At 33.3% G+C, this 27,711-nt stretch overlaps 1 pseudogene; it reads right to left on the bottom strand.

The window, feature by feature from the left end:
• On the bottom strand, positions 1-27,711 carry LOC128994286 (pro-resilin-like; annotated as a pseudogene).

The following is a 27,711-nucleotide window of genomic DNA, read 5'->3' as shown; positions in this document are numbered from 1 at the left end:
CTAATATATGTAGCTTCCGTCGGGGTTTTGCTGCTGACCACCTCCGGCTCCTGGCGCGCCGTACGAGGAAGAAGGACCGCCACTGCTGTAGCCACCAGCCCCACCAGCAGGCGAAGACCCGCTGTAGCCTCCAGAACTTCCTGACCCTGGAGCTCCATAGGAGCCAGAAGGAGATCCGCCAGTAGCACCTCCAGCGCCGGGTGCTCCGTAGCTACCCGAAGGCTGTCCTCCAGCTCCACCACCAGGTGTACCGTACGAGCTTGATGGAGCTCCACCTCCAAATCCACCGCTTGGAGCTCCGTAAGATCCGGACGGCTGTCCTCCAAGACTTCCTGTGCTACCGCCTCCTGGTGCTCCGTATGATCCAGATGGGGAACCACCTGCAGGTGCTCCATATGATCCAGATGGGGAACTAACTCCTGGTGCACCACCTCCAAATCCTCCTGTGCCAGCACCTCCTGGTGCTCCGTATGATCCAGATGGGGAACCTCCCCCTGGAGCTCCATATGATCCAGATGGGGAACCACCTCCTGGAGCACCGTATGATCCGGATGGTGACCCACCTCCAAAACCTCCAGCTCCTGGCTTTCCATACGATCCAGATAGTGCTCCGCCTCCTGGTGCTCCTCCGCCGGGTGCACCGTATGAACAAGAAGGTGCTCCACCTCCTTGACCACCAGGGGCTCCTCCTCCAAATCCTCCTTGACCACCTCCCTGTGAAGGGGGAAGGTACGAGCCTCCAGGTGCACTGCCTCCAGATCCTGCAGAACCTCCTGCTCCGGGTGCTCCGTAACTTCCTGAAGGCCTTCCAGCACCTCCTCCTAATCCACTGGCCCCACCAACTCCTTGACCGGGAGCGCCGTAGCTGCTTGATGGTCTTCCACCACTTGCTCCTCCAAATCCGTTTCCTCCAGCACCAGGTGCACCGTAGCTGCTAGAAGGTCAACCACCACCGTTTCCTCCGGCACCAGGGGCACCATAACTGCTTGATGGTCTTCCACCTCCATTACCTCCAAACCCTCCAGGACTACCAGCACCTTGACCTGGAGCTCCATAGCTGCTTGATGGTCTTCCACCTCCATTACCTCCAAACCCTCCAGGACTACCAGCACCCTGACCTAGAACTCCATAACTGCTTGATGGTCGCCCATCTCCATTGCTCTGGTATATACTGTAAGTCTTATTCTTGACAGTACTACAGGAATAGAACACGTTTGGATTACAAAAGGACTTTAGTAACGAATTTATTATATATGACAAGTCCGTATTGGATTTTATTCAGTCAATAATCATTTTACCCTTTGGCTAATTCTCAGAAAGATATGAATTTAAATTGCAATGTTCATTCAATGCAATAAACTTCTAACAAAAATAGTCAAGTCAATATTTGAGAAGCTACGCTTCGCTGTGTGTTCTGTGAACGTGTTTAACTGACCTCTTTTATTTGAATCATTTTTACTACAGATCTGAGCTTATCTTTCGTCAACTGTATATTTAAATTATTTTTCTTTGGTACTAAATTAATTTCCTTATTGTAAGTCAAGCAGTTAAAATATTCGTTCTATAATTTTAATGCGTCAGTACTATGACATCTGTAAATTCCTAAGACATTTGTGTAGTACTGATTTTAAATAAATATCTTTAAACTTTCCTTCAAAAAGTAGTTCTTTGTATAATGGGGGTCCCAAAAAGAATGGATCAAAAGTAAACTGGTATAAAAACTTTATTATTGAAGATAAAAAGTAAACTTTATGTACTAATTTTCTCATAACTTCCTAAGTTTTCCTACAATGGTTTCACCACATTACTTCTACATGGTCTCCGTTATTTGGTGGAGGAATTTCAAGTCAGTGATCCAGCTCTGACTGCATTTTGTGGCGCATTTCTTTAGAGGTTTTTCTTATATGAAGCAGTTTGATAGGTCAAACTGGTTAGCAAATACGTTATAGTATCTAATGATTAGATGGATGATTATTTGCTATATCAGATGATACTTTGTTGCGAACACTTACATAAAGCAGTGTGATCAGTCAATCTGGTAGAATGTTAGGTAATTATGTATCTGTTAATGGCGCATTCGATGGTATAAAAGAAAATTATTTTATGTAAGTAGATATAATACCAGAATATGACCCCACTTTCGGCGTTTTAGAGGCACTTTTAGGGCACTTTTTATAGGGGAAAAATGAGAAAAAAATGGAAGAGCTTTTTTTGGCCACTTTTTTTAAAGACCCAGCTCTCGACCTATACACCCCTATATAAATTTTCTACTTTTGTTAATACTAAAAATCACGTCTGGAAATGGTGAGCTTTTTTTGGCCACTTTTTTAAAGACCTGGATCTCGTCTAATACAAGCCTATATAAATGTTCAAACTCCATTAAAATTTCAAATCCACATCCATTCCCATGTATATTTTCAAAATCATGTGAGGTTTGTGCGTGAACTTGGGCACGCTTATGGCTATGTGTAAACTATGCCTGACTCAAATGAATGACTGTGAGTGTAACCTAATGACCCCAATCAAAACCAATTGTCAACATTCTCTGCCTGTCTGGCGCCAGTCTGTCTGGGGCAGGTTTAGACAATTACCAAATATGTTTGATTGATTGACCTCAATTATTCAATTGTTCAATTTCAGTTTGTTCAATTTCCATTGTTAAGTTCTAAATTAATTTAGACAATTTTGTGGTATATAAGGGGGGCATTCTACGGAATCATCACTAACTCTTCCACCTGGATCTTCTTGTTTTGGTAAGTCTTTGACATCTAAGCTAGACTATTGTAATATGTTGTCGCGTGTCGGGTCATGGGATCAATTGGTGACGTAATTGATGCTTGTACTCATAGGCCTACTCTGTATTTCTTTTAACTTAGGAGTGTAGCTAATTTCCCGAGTCCATTTTTCAAAACTTAGCCGAATTGAGTCACTAAGGAACTTGTAAAAAATGTATATAAGTCTATTTTTAAACACTTAGAGTATTTTGAACAGTCACTAAGGAACTTAAAATGTATATAAGTCTATTTTAAAAAACTTAGCCAAATTCACTCATGACTTTCAGTCAAAAGTTTGCACAAGTTATTATTTAAAAACTTAGCCGAATTATACTCACTATATAATTTTGTCGAGTTCCTTTTAACATAGGTAACATAGTCTTCTCTATAACTAACACTCACTCTGTATATATGTAGACTCAGCATTCTGAATTGCTAAAAAGTATTTTTACTTAAGATTTTGGATTTAGTTTTGATTTAAAAAATTGCAATTGCCAAATTTTATTGTATGAAATTGTTTTGAATATTAAAATTTAAAATTCTGATTTAAATTATTATTTCCCATTAATTGAAATTGTCTAAAATGTAATTTCCATCATATAGAAGATGCTAACTTTGTTTTTTAGTTACATGTCAACTGTGTGCTGCTTCTCTATCCAAAAAAATAACTTATTTTGTTATTACTATTTTTAAGTGAGTCAAAATTGTGCACAAGTTATTATTTAAAAACTTAGCCAAACTTCATGCACCGGGGGACTTTGAGTTAAAAGTGTGTACAAGTTATTATTTAAAAACTTAGCCAAATTCACTCACGGGGGGGGGACTTTGAGTTAAAAGTGTGTACAAGTTATTATTTAAAAACTTAGCCAAATTCACTCACGGGGGGGGGGACTTTGAGTCAAAAGTGTGCACAAGTTATTATTTAAAAACTTAGCCAAACTTCATGCACCGGGGGACTTTGAGTTAAAAGTGTGTACAAGTTATTATTTAAAAACTTAGCCAAACTTCATGCACCGGGGGACTTTGAGTCAAAAGTGTGCACAAGTTATTATTTAAAAACTTAGCCGAATTATATTCACTATATAATTTTGTCAAGTCTCCTTTAAAATAGGTAACACTCACTCTGTATATATGTAGACTCAGCAATCTGAATTGCTAAAAAGTATTTTTTATTTAAGTTTTTGGATTTAGTTTTGATTTAGAAAATTACAATTGCTAAATCTTATTGTATGAAATTGTTTTGAATATTAAAATATAAAATTCTAATTCAAATTATTATTTCTCATTAATTGAAATTGTCAAAATGTAATTTCTACTATATAGAAGATTCCAACCTATTTTTTAATTACATATATAAAAATGAAGACTACATGTCAACATTGTTTTGCATCGCTCTCCAAAAAAAGCAACCTGATTCGCCACTACAAGGTAATACATAAAATGAAGGTGAAACTGTGCAAAGTTTGTGATATAATCTGTGATAATAACATGGCTCTAAAATCTCATATATTACAAACTCATAAGACTTGTAATTTCTGTAAAAGAAATGTTGTTGGTCATTTTAAAAGACATGTAAATTCTTGTAACAAATGTCCATATACAATGATTAAATTTGTTGGTGAATCGATTAAAACTGAACTTAAAAGTACTCTTCAGTCTTGTCCTCTACCAATAAAATGGACTTTAGTAAGGAGAATCAAATTTATAAAATATACAATAGATCAAAATGGAAAATTAGTTAATGAGAAAGAATGTATTGCAGATTTTAGAAGCCTTACTACCTTAACCATTGAGAAGAGAGATTTAAAGCCTCAAATTGAAAATGCCCTTTTAAAGATTGACGCTTCCATACACAAATATCAAGCCGAAGGCAGTGGATGGATTTATGACCATACTAAATATTGGCAGTTGCACGTTTACAAGTATAAGCCCCTAACTCCAAAGTCATACATTCCCACACCAAAAAGTATTAAATTGACAAAAGCAGTTTTAAATATAAAGAATGTTGATAATAAATGCTTCCTTTGGTCAATTTTAGCAGCTTTACATCCAAGGAATGCTAAACATGCTAATAGAGTCTCTAACTATGCACCCTACGTAGGTAAGTTGAACATGACAAATATAAAATATCCCGTAAAAATATCTGACATAGATCAATTTGAAAGAAAGAATAATATAAGTATTTGGAGTTGAAGACCAAAAATTTATATATCCATTAAGAAGAACCAAACTGAATAGTAACACTCATATAGATCTATTATTATTACAACAAGGTCGTAAATCACATTACTGTTTAATTCGTGATTTTAATAGGTTAATGCTACGGTCAACAAAAGATAACAGTAAAAAGCATTTTTGCAAGTTTTGTTTACAACATTTTTACACCAAAGATAAATTGGAGTGTCATATAACATATTGTAAAAACTTTGATGTCCAACGAGTGGAAATGTCTAAACAAGATACATTACAATTTAAAAATTATAAATATCAACTTAAAGCCCCATTTGTAATTTATGCTGATTTTGAGTGCTTTATAAACTCTAACAACCATACTCCATCTGGATTTGCATTTGTCGTAGTAAAAGATTCTAAGATTATTTCTGAAGAGTTATATAGTGGCGAAAATGTTATGGATGTGTTTTTCGAAAGGTTGTTTGAGACTTATGACTTCATTAAAAATCAAATGGCAATATATATCCCCCTTGTAATGACTCCTGAGCAAGAGGCATCTTTCCAAAACTCAACACATTGTCATATTTGTGAAAAGCCTCTATATTTTGATAGGGTACGGGAACATTGTCATTCAAATGGCCAATACCGTGGAGCTGCCCACAATGATTGCAATTTAAACTATAAAGTAACAAAGAAAATACCAGTATTCTTTCATAACTTAAAAAATTACGATGGACATTTAATTATGCAACACTTGGGAAAGTTTAATCGTAAATTAAATTGCATAGCCAAAGATATGGAAAAGTACATTTCATTCTCTGTTGATGATTTAGTATTTTTAGATTCCTATAACTTTCTGTCCCTTCCATTATACAAATTAGCTTCCAATTTAAATACATTTAGATTCATAGACAATCCACTACTACAACGCAAAGGCGTATTTCCCTATGAATATATGACAGGACCAGATAAGTTTGCAGAGTCTCTACCTCCAATTGAAAAATTTTACAGTACTTTAACTAAAGAACATATCTCTCCCATCGAATATGAACATGCTAAAAATGTCTGGACCCATTTTAATATACATAATTTACAAGAATATCATGATTTATATCTTAAAACAGATGTATTGCTACTGGCTGATGTGTTTGAGACATTTAGAGACCTGTGTTTAAAGGATTACAAACTTGACCCCGTACATATGTATTCACTTCCAGGACTAACATGGGAAGCTTGTCTTAGAATGACTGGTATAAAATTACAATTATTTCAAGATATTGACATGCATTTGTTCATAGAAAGTGCAATCAGAGGAGGAGTCAGTATGATTTCTACACGTTACGCTAAAGCCAATAATAGATATATGGGCAAACATTATGATCCCAATCAAGAAAGTGTGTATTTAATATATTTAGATTGTAACTCGCTATACTCCACAGCTATGTGTGAGACACTACCCGTGGATGGATTTCGTTGGACGAATGAGATAGACTACAAAAACAATCAAAATGATGAGTTTGGATATATCTTAGAAGTTGATTTAAAATATGATAAAAGCTTACATGATTTACATAATGACTATCCATTAGCACCTGAGAAAATGAATGGCAAATTAATACCTAATTTAAATGACAAAACTAAATATATTTTACATTATAAAGCATTACAAAAATATGAGGAATTAGGTTTGGTTGCTACAAAATACTATAGAATTTTAAAATTTAGACAATCAAAATGGCTTGCACCCTATATTAATTTTAATATTGAAAAACGCAAATGTGCTAAAAATGATTTTGAAAAAGACTTTTACAAATTGTTAAATAATAGTCTCTTTGGTCGAACAATTATGAACCAACGCAAGTTTCGTGATATATATCTCAAGGATGAGTCACTATTAACAAAATATGTCACTAATCCAAGGTTTGACTGTAGCAAAAAGTTCGATAACAATTTACATGCTATACATTTAAATAAATTAGTTGTAAAGTTTAATAAGCCGATATATTTGGGAATGACCATTTTGGATATTAGTAAAGTAATAATGTATGATTTCCACTATAATTATATGTCAAAATTTAAGAACAAAAGATTTCTTATGACAGATACGGATTCTTTAATGTATTCTATAGTTACAGAGGACTTTTACAAGGAAATAGAATGTGACTTGCACTATTTTGATACCTCTGGATATAGTAAAGACCATTTCTTATACTCTGATAAAAATAAAAAAGTCACAGGCAAGTTTAAAGACGAATTAGATGGTCATATTATGTATGAATATTGTGGTTTAAGACCAAAGTTATACTCTTACATTCCTCTAAAATGGTTATATGAAGAAGACAAGCAAGCTTTAGAGGTGAAGAAAGCTAAAGGAGCCGATGGTGCTACAGTTAAACATCTCCTCAGACATCAACATTATTTGAACTGTCTTGCAACTGGGCAAGATTACTATGAGAATGTGACAAGGATAAAATCTACAAATCATCATCTTCAAACCTTGACCATGAACAAGAAAGTACTATCATTTGACGATGACAAGAGGTTTATTCTAGAAGATGGCATCAATACGCTTGCGCTTGGTCACTATAAAATTGATCAAACATAAATCTATATTTGCCATTATTCTTTGACCTTTCTTTGTCTATTACAAAAAAACCATATTTAGTTTTATCCCAGCATTGGTGGCAGAGATTTCTAAATTGGTTAAATGAAAAGTCATTACCAACATGATTGTTATATACATGTTTTAAATTTAAATCATCTTGTTTAAATAATATTAGGAAATTTACATTATCACGTAAATGTTTGTGTACTTTGCTGTAAGATTGACACAAGTAAAAACAGTTAATATTTTTATGTCGACCCATTGAAAAAAATTGTGTAATATTTTGACTATTTATGTCATCAAATACAACAACTGACTGTGATTTTACATCATTTGGTGTGATTTCACAGTCAGTAAACGTGTGTAATTTCACTTCGTCACACAAACTAAATATTTCAATCATTTTTTTATATTTTTCTTGTTCTAAAGATTTAGATATTAAATATAAGTTTGTAAATTTTAATCCTTCCTTTCTTACAATTAAATTGTAAATTACAACCGTCTTCCCACTTCCACTTGGACCACAAATAACACATCGAATATTGGTAGGAAATAGACCCAACTTCTTTGGTATATTTTCCTTAGTATGTACTATTTTAAATTTATGTTTTTGTTGAATAAAAGACATTTTTTATATAATAAAAATGGTGAAAAATGATAATAAGAAAACATGTAAAAAAGGCAAAGGTTTATTCTTAAAGCCTTACAGGGGTCGAGGGCTATTGAATACTCTTATAAATAATCTTCCATTTCCACTTCACATACCATCATATCGGTACTGTGGACCTGGAACGAATATACGTCAAAATCTAGCCAAAAATGTACCTCCAAAAAATAAGTTAGACTCTTATTGTAAAGAGCATGACATATTCTACATGAATAATCCCGATACCGCTGCTCGGAACAAAGCAGACATGAGATTAGCAGACTTAGCTTGGACTAGAGTAACGGCGAATGACGCAAATCTTGCTGAAAGAGCTGCAGCTTATGCGGTGACAAATTTGATGAAGGCAAAAGCAAAAATGGGAATGGGATTAAAATTTAATAAAAAAGATGGACAACTACCAGCTGTTAGAGGCCGCAAAAGACGTGCCTCACTTCCGGGGGGTGTACCTAAAAAACGAGCTAAAAAATCTAACACCAAAAGTAAAAGAGTGCGGAATAGTTAATTTAGACAGTTCATCTGGCACACATTGGACAGCATATCGTAAAAATAAAGATATTGTAATTTATTTTGACCCATTTGGAATCCAACCTCCAAAAGAAGTAATTAAATATTTTGAGGGACATAAAATATTCTATACAACCGATCAAATACAAGATTTAAATAGTTCTATTTGTGGAATTTTATGTTTATCATTCATAAAAAATTTTTGTTTATAAAAATGGATTCATTTACTATAACATTTTCGGGTACAGAGCCAGAGCTAAAGTCAGTGTTCTTTCCTCCCATAGAATTAAATGATGATTATGTAATTGGATTAGTTGATTTTCAAAGTTATAATTCTATATTTAATGTGAAAAAACCTCTAAATACTTTAACATATTACAAAGTAGAGAAAAAAACATTACCAAAGGGAGAGATCTTAGTTGATGATTTAAACCAGTTATTAGATGGTAAACTTAAAGTTATAATACATAAAAATGGAGAAGCATTAATTAATACTAAAGTCAAACTTTTATTCAAAGGGCTTATTCCAAAATTAAATAAACTTAAAGGCAACAAATTAACCATTGGAGAAGGTGATGATGTTTTCTATTATGACCACAAAGCTCCAGTTACAATAGAAATTTCTGAAGGAACATATGAGGTGGTTGAGCTTGCAAAGGAAATTCAAAAGCAAATCCCAGACTTTTTCCTTACAGCTAATAATAAAACTATGAAAGCGACATTACTTTCTAGCCACGTGTTTGATTTTACAAAACCATGTTTAGGGTCTGTTTTATTGGGATTTAAAGGTGTTTCTACTCCTGGTGTACAGTTTGAATCTACAAATAAAATAAACATTAATAATGTAAATGTGATTAGAGTAAAATGTAATATTGCAAACGGGTCCTATTTAAATGGAAACAAATCACACACCATACATAGCTTTTATCCAGAAGCTCCTCCTGGCTACAAAATTATTGAAGTTCCAAGAAATATTATATATTTTCCTGTAAATAAGAGAAGTTTAGATGTTGTCAGTATTACATTTGCCGATCAGCATGACAAGACAATTGACTTTAATGGAGAAGAAACTACAATTACTTGTCATATAAAAAAGATATGAGAATTTATAAGAATTTATCTATAAGTATACAAAATGCTAGGTTCCTACGATCAATAGGACTAAAGTTAAAATTTTCTATTAATAAAAATGGAAGATTTTCTAGACGTTACAGGGAAATCCCAATTCGACGATAGTGTGGTTAAAATTACAAATCACTCCTATGTTCCCCATAACACTTTAGCAATAAATAATTCTGATGAAATTCGAATATGTATTAATAATCAAGATTTGCTAACTCTCCCATGTAGGAGTTATCTGTATATTAAGGGAGAAATTGAAAATCATGATAAAGGTCATTTTATAAATAATGCATTTGCATTCTTATTTGATGAAATTAGATATGAAGTCGCAGGTAAAGAAATAGACATTGTAAGAAACCCAGGAATTTCTAGTCTTATGAAAATATTGAGCTCTTACAATAAAACAACTAAATTGTCAAATGTGGCATTTGATTCTGACACGAATTTAAAAGAGTTCCATAAAAGTGGCAAGTTTAGTACTTGTTTGCCATTAGAACTGTTAATGGGTGTATTTGAGGATTTTAATAAGGTATTAGTAAATGTCAAACAAGAATTGGTGTTGAAAAGATCCAAAAATGATTTGAATTGTATATTAACAACCACTAGTGCTCCAGCCAGTGGTACTGCTGATATGATTCCTAAAATTACACTTAACTCAATTCAATGGGTGATGCCACATGTAATACCATCAGATGGGGAGAAGTTACAATTACAAAAGATGTTACTGCAAAATAAAAATTTGCAAATTGCATTTAGAAGCTTAGAGTTGCATGAACTTCCATCATATCCCAATACTACAAGACATACATGGTCAGTAAAGACATCTTCAAGTTTGGAGAAGCCTAGGTATATTATATTTGGTTTCCAAACAGCTAGGGATAATAGTGCACGAAAAAGAACTGATGAATTTGATCACTGTAAGTTAAAAAATCTCAAAGTATTTCTAAACTCTGAATATTATCCTTATAGTGATTTAAATCTCGACTTTGAAAATGGAGATGTCTCTAAAGCTTATGAGATGTTTATGAGGTTTAGAGAGACTTACTATAATACTATCCCAGATCCTATGATTAGTAGGGCTGAGTTTATGAAGAAATATCCACTAATTGTAATAGACTGTTCTAGACAGAACGAAACAGTGAAGGAAGGAATTGTTGATATTAAATTAGAGATTGAAACTGCAGAAAATGTGCCAGCAAATACATCTGCATATTGTTTGATAATACATGATAAAGTGTTTGAGTACAATCCTTTGTCAAATGAGATAAATAAAATGTAAATAAAAGATGAAAAACATTCAACAAGAATTGGTTGACTCTGCAAATCAAATACGAGAGAAATATAGAGCTTTAAAACGTGGCAAGTTTCTAGAGGCTGAAGAGAGGTTCCAAACATTCCAACCTTTAATAGAGCCATTACAAGAATTAAAAAAAATCGCCAAAACAGAGAGGCCTCGAATGGAGATTCTCCCAATGACTCCATCTAGAATACCAATAATACCAAGATTACAACCATTACAACAATCTACTCCACAGAAATTAGATTTTGGTCTTTTAGCATCAGACTATTTAGGAAATTACCTCAGTAAAAGTAGTATGACAGACACTACATATGGTATTAGACGAGAAGCAAATAAATTTTTTATTGGAAATAAGGAAGTTGATATTGCCAATGATGATGTTACAATTGCAAATAAAACCTACAAGGGGACAAAAGGTTTGTGGCAATTGTTAACTTTAAAAGAACCTGAGGATTATACTCCGGCTGATTTGCAAAATTATAAAGAAATTTTGGAAGCTACAAATGGACATTTAAAGAGTTACAAAGATGGTGCACCAATTTCAAGTAATAGACATACTAAATATCTTAATATAATTAAACCTCTTTTTAAATCTGTTGGTGAAGGTTTGAGACAAGTGACTGGTAAGAAAATAGACTATATTTATTGGGATGATCCTAATGAGCTTGTAGATAGGTTAAGACTTCTTTGGCTAAGTCGCCAAGCCGGTAACTCAGGAGTGGATAATGAAATAGATTCCATTATTGAGGAATTGAGAGAAAGTGGAATTATTTATTAAATAAAAATATGTTTATAGATAAATTTTATCGTTTATATAATCCATATAATAAGCCTGCAGAACCCAGGGCTAGTAGTGAACCTACTTTAAATTTACAAGACGATAGTTGGAATGGTTTAAACCGTAAACTTGGTAATGTTAAAGATGGGGAGTTTGTAGATGATGTATCAACTTTGGGACAGACATTAACTAGAAAAGGTGATGTCTTCTTACAAGGTAAAACTAAATATGAGTTTTTAGAATCCAAGAATAAAAATTGGAATGCTAAAAAACAGAAAATTACTAATGTGGAAAAGGGTGAAAGTTTAGATGATGTGCCCACTTTACAACAGACTTTAATACGAAAAGAAGATGGTAAATTTGTACAAGACAATAATAATTATGAATTTTTAGAATCAGAGAATGGTGTTTGGAATGCTAAGAAACGGAAAATTACTAATGTAGAAAAGGGTGAAAGTTTAGATGATGTGCCCACTTTACAACAGACTTTAATACGAAAAGAAGATGGTAAATTTGTACAAGACGATAATAATTATGAATTTTTAGAATCAGAGAATGGTGTTTGGAATGCAAAGAAACAGAAAATTAGTAATTTGATGGAAGGTACAGATAGTAAAGATGCTGTGAATGTTTCACAAGTTCCAAAAATGGAAGCAGGCTATTGGAGTTTTAATAGTAAAAGGTTAGTACGTGTTAAACCTGCCATTGATGACACTGACTGTGTTATAAAAGAACAGACTATAACTTTTGATAAAAAAGAAAAATGTTGGGATGCCAAAAAACAATTTATAAGAAATCTACCAGAGGGGGAACATTTGGATGATATTTGTCTAATGTCACAATCTATGCATTACGATGGATCAAAATTTGTATATGGAGAAAAAAATTTTAATTTGATGGAATATAATCCTGATTTATTAGTTGCTGACCCCACATCTTTGAGTGGATTTAAGTATATAGATAATAGACCATATATACCAGAAAACTATGTATTTAAAAGAATGGAAGATAATCTATTGATTGGGGCTAATGGTGATGTATTTAGAGTTACAGGAAAGGATGATGTTATAAAAAATGAATGAAATTGCATACGAGCTTCATAAGCCTGCAAGAAAGAATTTCATTAGAAGGTCTTTTAAAGTATTGGGTATAAACGAAACCATACAAATAGATTTAGTTGATATGCAAAACTATGCTAGAGAAAATTCTGGCAATAAATATATTTTAACTTTAATAGATACATTTTCTAAAAAAGCTTATGCTGCTCCACTAAAGAATAAGACAGGGTTAGTGGTTACAGAAGCCATTAAAACCATTCTACCAAAGGGGGTTAAAAACATTCAATCTGACAATGGAAAAGAATTTTTTAATCAATATTTTAGCAAACTAATGAAAAAATTAAATATTAATCACTATCACACATTTTCTACAACTAAGGCTGCAATTGTGGAGAGGTTTCAGAGAACTTTAAAGAATTGGTTATATAGAGAATTTAGTGCTCAGGGGAGTTATAAATGGTTGGATTTACTTCCAAAGTTAATTCGAAAATATAATAATAAAGTGCATAGATCTATAGGAATGAAGCCTAACCAAGTGAATGTTAAGAATAGTAAATATGTGCATGAGAGGTTGCATGAAAGGACTTCTAAAGTAGTGCAAGTTAAAAAGCCAAGATATAAGGTAGGTGATAGCGTAAGGATTTCCAAGTATAAACATGTTTTTAGTAAAGGTTATACTCCAAATTGGACAGGGGAACTATTTACAATAGCAGAAGTTAAGAATACAAAGCCTGTGACTTATATCTTGAAAGATGAAAATGGCAATATAATCAGGGGAGGCTTCTATACAGAGGAGTTGTTAAAGACCAAGTATAAGGACATGTATTTGGTAGAGAAGGTAATTAGGAGAAAGGGTGATTCGTTGTATGTCAAATGGCTTGGGTTCCCAAGTAGCCAGAACTCATGGATTTCCACTAAGGATGTCCAAGGGAGCACATCATGAGCCGGGAGCATGCCCGAGTTCACGCACAAACCTCACATGATTTTGAAAATATACATGGGAATGGATGTGGATTTGAAATTTTAATGGAGTTTGAACATTTATATAGGCTTGTATTAGACGAGATCCAGGTCTTTAAAAAAGTGGCCAAAAAAAGCTCACCATTTCCAGACGTGATTTTTAGTATTAACAAAAGTAGAAAATTTATATAGGGGTGTATAGGTCGAGAGCTGGGTCTTTAAAAAAAGTGGCCAAAAAAAGCTCTTCCATTTTTTTCTCATTTTTCCCCTATAAAAAGTGCCCTAAAAGTGCCTCTAAAACGCCGAAAGTGGGGTCATATTCTGGTATTATATCTACTTATGTAGACACTTACATAAAGCTATGTGTATCGAATCATCGTTTGACGCTGTGTATGAAGCTGGTTTGTTGTTTTTGTAGTCATTACAGATTTCTACAATTATTATATACATTTGTTTGTTATAGTTCCGTTATAAGATTTAAAAATATATGGTTGTAAAGAAATGTGTTCAAATTTACTAATTAGATTATTTACTCTTTTTTTATAAAAATGAAAGGAGGATTTAAAGAACATTAAAAATTAGTTGTCAACGAGCGTTTAAACAAAGCAGGCTCCCGCTGGAGGCTAAGCAGACGATTGTTTTTATGCTACCCTTCGCGCAATTCCACGTATATTACATTTTTTTTTTATCTCTTTATAAGAAACAAAACTAATCTTTTGTAATTATCTTAGAAATCCTCTTTCAACCTTGTATATATTTTTTAAATTTGAATATAATCATTAAAAAGGTTCCTTAACTGCATAAAATAAAATACAGTTAATATTACGTGTGCTATAAAAAGATTTTATTTTTATAGCAAAAATGTTCAAAAATGTTGATTGATGTACATTCGTGACTCAGAACAGCACAATGAAAAACATATCAATTTTTATGTATTTATTTAGAACCAACAGATTTTACTGGTTCGATTATTTTACAACGTTCCAAACGTTATTCAATACAATATACTGTACCCAAGTTCAGACCCCATTAAGCTTGTTAAATATGAATTAACACGCTAGTAATTTATCAACATTAAAAGACAGAGATTTACACTTTAAACGTTAATTTTAGTGTGATATATTTCTATATTTTATATTTCCAAACATATTATTTATGATGTTTGTATCAGTATATTTACCACAAGTTGGTCAGTCATACGCAAGGGATGATTCCATTATGGTCCAGTTTTGCTCGCGGCAGTTTATAAACGATGGTGTTAAGGATTATTAGTCCTTTCCAAGCTAGTTTGATACCCTTGCTAAATGAATTTGATTTTGTGGCACATGTTCAAAGTAATCAGTTTTAAAATTTATTATTAGAAATTTTCTCAAAGTGACAATAAAATATTCTGGTGTTAATAAAGTAATTTATGTTTAGTACCGGCTTACCGATTTTAAGCAAAACTTAATTTTTTTTAATACATAATACAATGCTTAGTATGAACTAATTTTTGAACACAAATGCAGAATTATACAACTATTAGAATATATCTAAACATATATGTACATAAACGTAAACTCATTATTTTACTTATATAAGATGCTCATTTGAAACCAAAGCCTACCAAAACCGTTTTATATTTTGAACCACTAACTTCATAGTTCTATGTTTATTTTGTACAATTCATCACTTTAATATTTTCCAAACTACCATTATTGCAAAATAATGTGATGGTTGAACTAATTAATAGTCTAAATAATATGTTAAATAATACGTTTATGGTAGAGATTTTATCTGATAAGTTTTCTCTGAATTTTGTTTAAAACATTGTATAAAACCACCTCAATGTCTATGTTTTGAATATTATGTTTACCAATGAAATTTATAACACGTTTTTAAGAATCTTTTACGCATTATTGGTAGTTAGAAATATAAATTGACGATTGCATATTTTTAGCCAACAGCCTTTAGCTAAAAGTGATCTCTAAAGAGAATTCATCATTTGCATTGTTGATAAATTACGAAATGTTAGCAACAAAAAGAGATGATGAGCATTTAAAGTTAATTTACCAGATCGTTCAGATTATAACAATAGACGCACTCATCGCCGCGGGGACTCGCTTTGTCCTCTTTACCAACAGTTTTAGCGTTACTGAGAATAAAATCTGACTGAGATTAAAATGTTCAAATAGGTTGTTCCATCGAAAATATCAACTACCTTGATCAAAGAGGCTGATGATGTAAATAGTTTTTTGCAGGTCATTTGGTGGCAGAAATATTTTTTTAAATCTTCGTAATACCTTTCAGCACAAAAAACATATTTACAGTTGGTTCCGGTGTATGTTGTGTTTAAAAATTAGGTGTTTCGCTATAATGTGTAGTTATGTTTTCTGTTCATTAAATAATCACGTTTTATTTGTAAATACGCATTTATGAAAATTGTTATTTGTGCAACTAGTGTGCGAAGTGGCACTTTGCACTCGCGTTGCACATTCAATTTTCCTACAGTCACTATAAAGCATATAAGCAATGAGTCTTTCAAACACTGTGCAACACGTTTTTAGGTTAAGTTAAAGTAAACCTACAACCGCTACCACGCCGTGTCATGATAGCGCTATCGTGTTTTTCGTGTTTAAATGGCCCATGTTATACGGACAGAAAAAACGCGACAGATTTTTCGCCGCGTAGACGCCAAGCCTACCGAGCAATGTACGTCACTGTGTGCAAGTTATACGAACGTTTTATCTGTCGCGTTGGACACTGTAAACCCAGCGTCAGCGTCGACAAAACAACCGGACCGGTAAAACTGGCAGAAAAAACGCGACAGAAATGACGCGAGCACTGTTATACGGGCAGCTTTTACGTGGCAGATCCGTGCTTCACCCCTAACTATACTCCTCCGATAGGGTAGTTCCCAGGTGCCAGTTGTGCAATACTATTGTTGCGTTGAAAAATGGAAAATCTGTCGCGTTTTTTCTGTCCGTATAAAATGGGCCTAAACAGCTCCATGGCGTCGACGACGCGGCGTTATTGCTGCTCGTATAACAGCACTGAATTTTTAGTTCAGCGTCGGCGTTTTATCTGTCGCGTTCTTGCTGTCCGTATAACATGGGCCTTAATGTCCCGTGTCGTGTGTATTACAATACGTAGGAATTTTAAAAACTAAAAAAAATAATTATGCACAAGATTGGTTTGTTGTAGGCCTACTTAAAAAAATTAGGAGATTTTAATAAATTCATCGTTACTTTATAACAACTTGCTCTATTTTAAAGTAGATCTATTAGCACATCATAGGCAACATAGTACACTATATTACAAAATTTTGACTTGTATTTTAAAACATAAAGAAGTTTTCTACGAACAAAATTGGTGGCCAACGGTTTTTATCTTATAAATGAATCAGCCATTATCGGTTAGGTTATAAAGTAAGCCACATACGATGCTGCTTACTAAATGAGTACCTTTTTAGGGTTTTAGGATTTTTCAGCTGTAAGGTTTGTCAACTGTCTGAGAAAAGAACCATTTGTTTACTATTGAATGTCAGGCCTCATCTGTATGGAGCAGCAGTGGCCATCTTTTTACTTAACTAGAAAATAGTGGAACTAGCCATTCTAAGAGCTACTGTAAAATTGCATATTCTCTTTTGTTCAGTAAAAAAACTAGAGTATAAATCAGATCAATGAAATAGTCGCTTTGACAAAGAAATTACAATACCAAAATTGCAATTTTAAAGTTTATATGTGTTAATAAGCTAATGTTAGACAAATAATAGTTAGCTGTAAGTCATAAAGTAAATGATATTGGATGAGTAACTTCCAGATGAACAATAACTTGCACCTAAGTTGGTAAACCTCTTTAGAAGAGCCGGCGGCTGCTAACACCCTAACCCAATCAATCCCAGCGTATCCAATTTGTCTCAACCGGCTTGGCGACGAGTTAGAGATTGACTTACCAAAACATCATGGATAACAGCTAATCTATGCGCGATTTTCATTAATTATAGATGCATTTGTAGTGCACAATAATTAGCAGTCGATGTATTATTTTTGTTTGTTAATGTTACACCAATAAAGTTTCAGATATAAGAATAATGAACCCCATAAAACCCCATTAAAAGGTTTGAACCCATCAAACCTTGCGCCGAAGACTGTGACGCCAACCACTTGGATAACACAATACTTAATTTAATTTAAAATTAAACATTTATTGCATTCAAAATTTGCATTTATTCACGAATTTTTACATTTATTTATAACAAAATGCACTCGTTATTTGCCGATCAATATTTTCATAAAACGCCTTTGTAACGCTACACGTCATTATAGCCTGTAAATGACGGGTTGGCGCTATACATTGACGTGTCCCTGATGCTGATGGTCTATGTTGTCAAAATTACTTCCATCATCTACGTTACCTTGTGATACTTATATCAGCTACGTTAAGTAACTTTTGCTAATAGTTTAAAAACAGGTAGCTAATGAAATTTAGTTCTCCAAAGTTTCCTGAGACTTGTCGTACATTTTAAAGAAGGCTATACAGACTGATAAGAACTGTTTAGTGGTAAAACAGAAATATAGATAAACACTTGATAACAGAAAATATGACTAAAAATAATATGGTTGTGCAAAGGAGTGGTCAAAAAATGTGGTGAATAATCTACTTAAACTTCAATAAAAATCCTAGCTAAATCTGCAATATAAATAATTCCAGTATAATTTAAGCCAATCGTTTTAAAACCGTGTCAATATTCTTATCAATCTTTCCAATATTATACCAGGCTTGCAAAAGATTTTTTCGTTTTTATTGAATCAAATAAGACCATAATTTTTTCTCGCATGATATTTAATCTCGCTTTCAATATGCTATCTTTTTTGTGACAAAATGTGTACTTACATATCATAAATTTTACTAATAAAAATTATTACTAAACCAATCAATGTTGGTGTTTAATAGTATTTCACTATTTATAAACGAAAAGGTAATTGGATATTAGGTTCATTATCGACACAACTAGTTTACTTTCCGAACTGTTCAAAGACCATTAGTGTTAATTTACATGTTCCATTGTATCTGTATCATCATTGCTAGTCACTTGATAGGTATTCATTGTATACTTACTCTCTGGACAATCACAATATTTTGTTATGGTCTTTTATGTGTTTGGCAAGTTATAACATTGCCTATTGGAGTCAAAGGTTATAATGAGGTGTATTATTTGCCTATTTAGGATATTGGTTTTGTAACATCACCTGTAGTGTATGACATTTAAACATATACTAGGGGCCCATAGCAGCAATTTCTGCCCTCAACCTCCATTGTAATTTGGCCTTAACCCACATGCTGTACACCATTAAATAATCTCCTTCGTAGTCACGGTCTTCCCCTAACACGATACATTTCAACGCTCCATTACCATTCTAACAATACTGTAAAACAGAACACTAAAATCAATAATCAATCAAATACGCAATTTTTACATCTGCTGGTATATTTAAAACCGCTTATAAAAACATCTTAGCAGTACTCCATTAGAAAATGACTGAATCTTTGACGTCCTGTGGGGCAGAGCAGGGGTAATTTTTGACACTACTGATATTTTCCCTTTTTGGACCTTAAGCTTTAAAATGAATCTTTAACTGGAATACTATATTTTTCTTAGCTCGGAGATTTCTTTGGGACCGGTTCGCTTACTGAATTAAATATATAGATATCGCAATTCAGATCATCTTAAAAAATGTTGTATACGGGAAATAGAACCAAGTTCTAGGATGACCAAACAAATGTTTTATTATAAAAAATCGTCTGGTAAAAAAATCATTACCTGTATTTCTCGTCCGTGTAAACCTAGGTTTAGGATGAAACATTAAGTCACTGTATACAGTAGGCCTAATGACTCTTTATTACGTTGAAGACTCCATGCGTTATGATTAGATGAAGCTACAGCTTTAAGAAGATGGGTACTACACATATAGCAAAAACAAAGCCTCCTCATGTGCGTTGTAGAGTATTTGTGCAGCTCTGCGTCCAAAATCAAACGAAATTAGTCAAAAACGAGAGCTCGGCGCGTGGTCGAAAACTCGACCTAAAGGATATATTGTGCAATTTTCTCTACTTTCACCCCACACTGTAAATAAAACATGTGATTGGAATTTCTTTAATTTGTTTTGATTTTCTGATTATATTAACTGTTGTTATTTCGTCACCAACATAGCAGCCCATAAGTTCCATGTTAATTTTTAAAATTTAAAATATTTTTTTTTGCTTATTTTAGAGCCTATTTTAATTTATAAAGAGATGTTGTACATCTACAGGAAAACATCTTTCATTTGGTGCCAACAGGGTGTAATTTTGTCCACTAGTATGGTTAGGCTAACTGTCATAAGTTTTGCAAAAGTTTTTAGTATATAAGATTATATAAAGGAATAGTAAAATTTTCAGACACATAGGGAAATATAGAGTTAATTATCTGTAATTACATGTAAATTGGTCCAATATAACTTCAGATCTCACTTTTAATAGACACAAATTTTTACCCCATTTTAAATTTTCAATAGATATTTTAATTTCCGTTTTCATAACATTTACTCCAGTAATATCTCAAGTCGAAGCAAAATGGGCAAATATACAGACTATTATTACAGACTATTATTAAATATATGGTACAAACCGCGTGTAAATCTGTCCAGTAGTATGGGCAGGGTGTATGTCGTAAGCATAAAACAATCTCCATAATAAACGTTTATTTTTATATTGGTTCCTAGAGGTCACCCCGTGATCGAAAACTCTACCAAAAATTTGTAATGTACAGACTTCTCTATTTTCACCCCACACTGTAAATAAAACATGTGATAGGAATGTCTTCCAGTTGTTTTGATTTTCTGTTTATATTTTGTTGTTATTTCGACATCACCATCTCAAACCATAAGACCCTTGTCATTTTTTGATAATCCAAACTCATTTTTCGTGCTTATTTTTTAGCCTATTTTAATTTATAAAGGGATTCTGCACATCTACAGGTAAATATCTTTCATTTGGTACCAACCACGTGTAATTCGGTTCAGTAGTATGGTCAGGCTAGCTGTAAGTTTTGCAAAAGTTTTTTAGTATATAAGATGTGATAGCTAGAGAAAATAAAAGCATCGGGTTTATTTGGACAAAAATCTACAGTAAACATTTCGGCGAAAACATTTTTCACTTCAAATTACTGTCGATTGCCATAATTGTAGCCTAAGTCTATGTTACTGTGTCCGGGTACTATGCACTTCGACAGGTATTTAAATTAATGTGGCCAGTCATGGACCACTACATGGTCATAGACAGTTAACAGTGAGTTTCTTGTGAAAGTAATTTGCATCGTAAGCGTTAGTAAAAGATTAGAGAGACAGGTATTACAGTAAAATTTATTGATTAGTGTTCAAAAAGTTAATTAATCGTATTCATTAGTGACCTTCCTAACCATACTACTACCAAGGTAATGCAAAATAGAACACATTTTTCTAAAGTAATGATATTATCTAATGATTAATGTTTCACCAAGTTACACGCAGCTATGCTACACAAACAATCGCCAGGTCATTAATATACCTGATTATCGCTCACCAAGCACATTAAATGACCTGAACGACTGCCGAGTGTAGAGTTGTGATGTTATCTAATGATTAATGTTCTACCAAACAAGTCACACGTAACTGCACAAACTTTTTTAATCTTGATAAATGCTTCTAAAACCAGTCACTTTCAAAAGTTCATCATAATTTTATTAAATCTTGTGAATAAATTATGAGAGCGCCTACATATTTTCAAAACCATTTGCTCGGTCACTATCCGAGAGCAAATAAATTATATTTGAGTTTAATTAAATTACTCGGCTTCCGGTCATGTTAGTACTGTAGCAATCAAACACGTAGTCAAGCCAAGTCCACTTGAGGTTGCTTTATGTAATTAACTACTGTACTGGGTCATATTGAACTTGCAACTAATTTGAGGTTTGCTTAAACTATTATACATTACATATTATTATAGCATTATTATTATTATTATATATTATTATACCATTACTATTACATATTATGTATTATGTATATCTTCTTTTATATGATCAAACAGTCTGTTTTCCTGCATAACAATTGCTGCATAATTAGGAATGTTGTAATTTGCTTTATCCATTTGAAATTAGAAATGCGTTAAGATTGGCTTTTTTGTGGTTATCTTTTCTTGCATTACACGTTGTATTAATCGTTTATCTTACAGAGAATGTGTTGCCAAAAACGGTAGCACCTTTGGTAGCATGGCAGACATTTCTGATTTTCACTCCAGCCACCCAATGGTCTTCTCATGAGACCTATACTGTAAACAATGCCTCAATTACTTTTTTTATTAATTTTCATTGAAATTGCGACCATACAAAGTAGGTATTTTAAGCCAAGTATGAATGGAGATGAGTGTAGGATGAGTGGAACGATCTTGTAGTCTTGGTAGTGACTTAAGCTGACATATTTCTTAAATGACCAAATTCGCAAAACATGGTGGCCTCATCACCCCCAGGTGTTCACTTGGGGAAAACGAAGAATTTGGAGTATATGACACAGTCGATCATATTTTAAATTTCTATTATTTCTACTTAATTCTAAAGTTCCCTTGTTCTCACTATACAGTTTGTAGACGCAGGTAGCAGTATCAGTAGCAGGTGTGTTGTTATCACCTGTAGTCCCTTATTTGTCCCTGAGGAGCAATAACATGTTTCACAGCAGAGAATCCCTTCCTGAACTGCTTTGGCTTGGTAACTACTTAACTAGTTGATCATAGTTAGCTCCCAATATTTATACGTTGTTACAACTGTTACCAAGTATTGAAAAATAAGTTATATGCATATTTTTAGTTTATAAGAGAATTTATGTTTGAAAAATTACCACATTATCAAACCATATTAGATTTCCTTTAATTTGCCAAAGAAAATTACCTGAAGGTTATAAACACTGTGTAAAGGTCTTTGACAAGTGTTTATTCAATGTATTTACCTTTTCTGTTATAAATGAATCGCTAATGTTCATTACAAAAGGAATTGTATTTTATAATCTGACAAAACATTTGTTTTCAATTAAAAACTATGAAAAAAATTTCTGCGGTTATTTCAATGGACAAAAATGAGATATTATTGTAAATTGCAGCAAAATGACGTAAGCAGTTTCTGTCTTTTTATCTGTACACAGCTATATGACAAACCCCTGAAAATCTAAAAAGCCTAATCTAATCTAAATTAATGATCCGTGAAAAGAGCTCCATGAAATTTAAATCTGTTGAATTATTTTTGTGTAGAATTAGATTTCAGATGTAAATTAAAAATTTTTTGTAGAAAATGAACTCAATTAGATCACACTTACTTTTTGTATACATCCGCTTAAAAAATGACAGATTTTCTCAATTTACTTCATTTAATTTAAACAAAAAAGAAGGAAAGATGTCTTTATAGACTAAGTCATATTTTGGACGCAGTTAAAACTAATTGTAAGACCTATTCTTTGGCCTACATAAAATCAATAGGTAAAGGAGTGTTTATAATTTGAATACACTACACACAGTTGATTGATCATTAATCATCACACATATCCCTTCACATCACATTCGCTAATGGTCATTTAATTAGATGAGCGATAATCAGGTAAATTAATGATCTGGTGGCTTGGTGTAACATTATCGCTTAGTACTTGGTATAGCATCATGAATCATTGGATAATATTACAACTCAGTACATAACGGTATTTTTCTGTATGCTATCATTTGCTTAGCGAGCGATAATAAAGAATATGTGATTTAATGATTGAGTAACGCCACCACGTGTGTTTTTTTTAAGCATTTACATTCGTTGGAGTTTGGAATCAAACCAGCAGTAGTTGTTATGATCAATTAGTGTGCTTGGTAATCACCACTGTTACTATGCGTTTCTTTGTTGCTCCTCACAATTATTTTTTCACCACACTATGATGTTTTAGCTGTTTTACATACGTTAATTGGTGGCTGTAAGTTACGTTTTGCTGGCCATGCCAGCTGTCATCGTCATTTGGGGACCGAGCAGGTTTTTACATCCCTAGTGCCGCAAAATCAGCTGCCCACTTACTTACTTAAAACATGAATGCATATTAAATACACAATCAGTATCCATAGCATTGCAATAGAATTGTTTTATTGTCACTATTGCCTAGCAACTATTTATTATTATTTTTGCTGATTCCTCGAATTAGTTCTTCACATAACCTTAAAGTTGTAGTTAGATGTAGTTGTGTTGACGATCAGTGTGCATTATTATTGTGGTGAATAGTGGTAATAGGGTATAGTGTGGTGATCAATAGCGTTCGTACCACGGATCGAAATGTTTTTGCAGCTGTCGATCGTTTCGAGCCTGCAAAACCTCATTTTCGGCCCTAGGTACGAAATATACTATTAATCTAAGTTGGGGAGGGCTGGAACTGCACTCACGGTCAGTCCCTGGTCCTAATCCAACTACGGAACTGCACTCACGGTCACTTTGAGCCTTTCTGGGGGTACCGGAACTGCACTCACGGTCAGTTTTTAATTAGCCTATATCACATTGTGCAACACCATGATTGAATTGATTAAAACTTATTAAATTAGTTGAAATATATTGAAAAGTTTTGATTAAATGAAATGAAATGAAATGAAATGATTTATTGTCGTTAAAACTATGTACAAAGTTCAAGACAATCGTCAAAAATAAAAACAAAACAATCAAGATGGCTCTGGCAACTAAAATATCTAAAACTCTAAACCAAAGTACTCTTCATTTTTATACAGGCAAGCCTGGGTTAGAGTAGTTTTTAAAACATGTTTGAATTTTAAAACACACAGGTTTTTGATGGATGCAGGCAAGAAATTGTACATTTTAACACCTTGGTACTCAAAACTATTTTGAGTGGCTGTATACTTATGCCTTAGTGTAGACAGATTATCTTTTGATCTAGTACAGTAGTTGTGCACATCAGATATCTTTTCAAAGTGAGAAATGTTTTCTTTTACATACAATAAACTTGCCAAAGCATACAAAGATGGAAATGTGAGAATGTTAAGACCCACAAAAAGGGGCTTAGTGTTCTTCTATTCACACTACAAATTAACCTCACTGCCTTCTTTTGTAAAGTAAAGAGCAACCTGTTAGCATAAAAACTGTTGGCCCACAGTGAGGTACCATAGGACAAATAGCTATGAATGTGGCCATAATATATACAAATAAGGACATCAACTGAAACAGTGGACCTAAGTGCTCTTATCATAAATATGCCTTTTACAATTTTAGAAGCTACAAAATCTACATGTGAAAACCACTTCAAGTTTGACTGCAAGTGAAAACCCAAAAACTTCAGAGTGTTTACATCATTACCATTACTGCTAAGACTAATAGTTAGGTCTTGAGTCTTATCAGCATTAAGACACAACTTGTTTGCATTACACCAGTCATTAATAACAGCAGATTTTGTATCCAATGTATCTGTAACGTCATTCAAAGAGTTACCCCGTACACACAAGGCCAAGTCATCAGCAAAAAGAAAGCTTTTTACAGATAAGTCATTAATATTACAAGGTAAGTCATTTATATACAGTATAAACAGGGTAGGGCCCAATATAGAGCCTTGGGGCACTCCGTGGGGCACTCGAACAGGGCTAGAATAAGTGCCGTTTAGATAGACTTTTTGCCATCTGTCACTGAGATAAGATTAAAAGAACCTAACCAAAACTGCATCAAGGTTATAGCAAGAAAGCTTATCCACAAGGAGATCATGAGCCACTGTGTCAAAGGCCTTAGACATGTCGTACGATCTAAACACTATGCCACTTTTGGCCTCTAAACGTTGAAAGCAATTTGATATCAGTGCCTGGGTTGCTTGGACAGTGCTGTGTTTGGGCCTAAAGCCAAACTGACTACTTGCTAAAAGGTTACTGTCCTCAAGATACTGAGAAAATCTACGATGTACGAGATGTTCCAAGACCTTCGACACTGCAGGGATAATAGATATAGGCCTAATAACATTTTTAGGCCCCTTTTTATGGACTGGTATAACCTTAGAAATCTCGAACTTGTTTGGGTAGCAACCTTGTGTTATCCAGAGATTAAATAGGTATGTCAAAACTTCACTTATGTAACTAGAAGCTAACTTCAAGATGGGGACATTAATTCCGTAAATATCTAAACAAGAGCTATTGTTGAGACTGTTGATGGCTGCATACACCTCTTCTACAGTAAATAGTTCAAGCCTAAAAGCATCGTTGTCATCAGTAGTCGGAAGAACGTTGCAAGATGTCAAATTACTTAGATATTGCTCAGGACCATTAGAAGAGGCGGGAACATTACTTCTCAGGTTTTCAACACAGTCGACAAAGTAAGAGTTCAGTCCATCGGCAGTTAGGCAGTCAGGAATAGACAAAGGCTTACTATTACAGTTGCTTGATTCATTAATGATTGACCAGGATGTTTTAGAAATATTACTAGAGTTTTGCAATAAACTGCTGTTATGGTCGAGTTTGGCTTTCTTGATTTCTTTGCGGTACCGCAACTTTAATGAGTTGTACTTAGTTTTAATTTCAGCAGTCCCTGCATGTATTGTATTATATACATGTATGTATTATAATTAATCTAAACGTCAAAAAATAAACTTACTACTGACATTGTAAAAAATACACATGTGTACAGAAAATTCTAGCATAGTATTTACGATAACATGATAGGCTATATTCTTATTATAACGAAGCTTCTTTTGTAAAGGTTAGGTTAGTTATTGTTGTATTTATTGGTACAGACACTAAAACGTGTATTAAATAAAGTATTGGATAAAGTAAGACAGAGGACGGAATAAACAGATGACTAAGGGGCTAGCGAAGCGTTCAGCCGTGAAAGACCGATTTTTGACCGTGAGTGCAGTTCCATATGGCTTAGGCGGGCTACCCTTCCAACCCTTGTAAATTCCTTTGACCGTGAGTGCAGTTCGTTGTCAGCCCTAAGTTGCATTTTTAGTAAATGACATTCATACCCAACTTATATTCATCATGAAGAATATTTGGTTTCGTAAAATATATTATCACTAACGAAAATAATTATCCCTGAAAATAAAATATGCTCATGCTATTACATTGTCTTTATCCTAAACGTAATGTTTGATGGACGCAATTTTTTTTATTCTGCCTTTAGTGAACGAGATACACTTAATGTTACTACGTGGCACTGTTATATGATTAAACCTTGGTCCAAGAGAGTGACCTAAACCAGATAGGATTACTGTGGTCGTCCCTTTGGGTGTGTATTACCACATACCCTCTAAACTGTGAATTAACGAAGGATTAAATTAAGTGAATACATTCTTCCCTGTTGTGCCTAAATGTTACCATCTCATACCAAATATCAAAGTTTACGTCTTTTGCTAGCCATATTTACTTCATTAAATATAGGCTGGTTATCAATTAATAGAATTTCCTCAAGGTTTCCAACTCACAGATCTTGCGATGTTAATTTATTTTATATATTTTTTTTTCATTTTATGTATTTTTAAATAATAATTACTAGCCTATATTGTAATGCCTGATTAAAATCCATATTTAATGATGATGATTATTATTATTATTATTTCCAAATTTAGTTTATAAATACAATTTTGCATCGGTAACAAAACACAAAACTCAACAAAATATTATACCTACCATACTCTTTAGTGTTTAAACCAGCATCATAATGGCCTCTCATTTCACACAACATCAAAATAATTTGATCTATAAGTTGATGATCCAT

Source organism: Macrosteles quadrilineatus, unplaced genomic scaffold, assembly GCF_028750875.1.
Source record: "Macrosteles quadrilineatus isolate MER2022 unplaced genomic scaffold, UCM_ALF_1.0 Scaffold_5__1_contigs__length_97177068, whole genome shotgun sequence".
Classification (NCBI taxonomy): domain Eukaryota; kingdom Metazoa; phylum Arthropoda; class Insecta; order Hemiptera; family Cicadellidae; genus Macrosteles; species Macrosteles quadrilineatus.
Note: the sequence above shows the minus strand (reverse complement) of the source record. Positions and strands in the feature narration are given on the sequence as shown.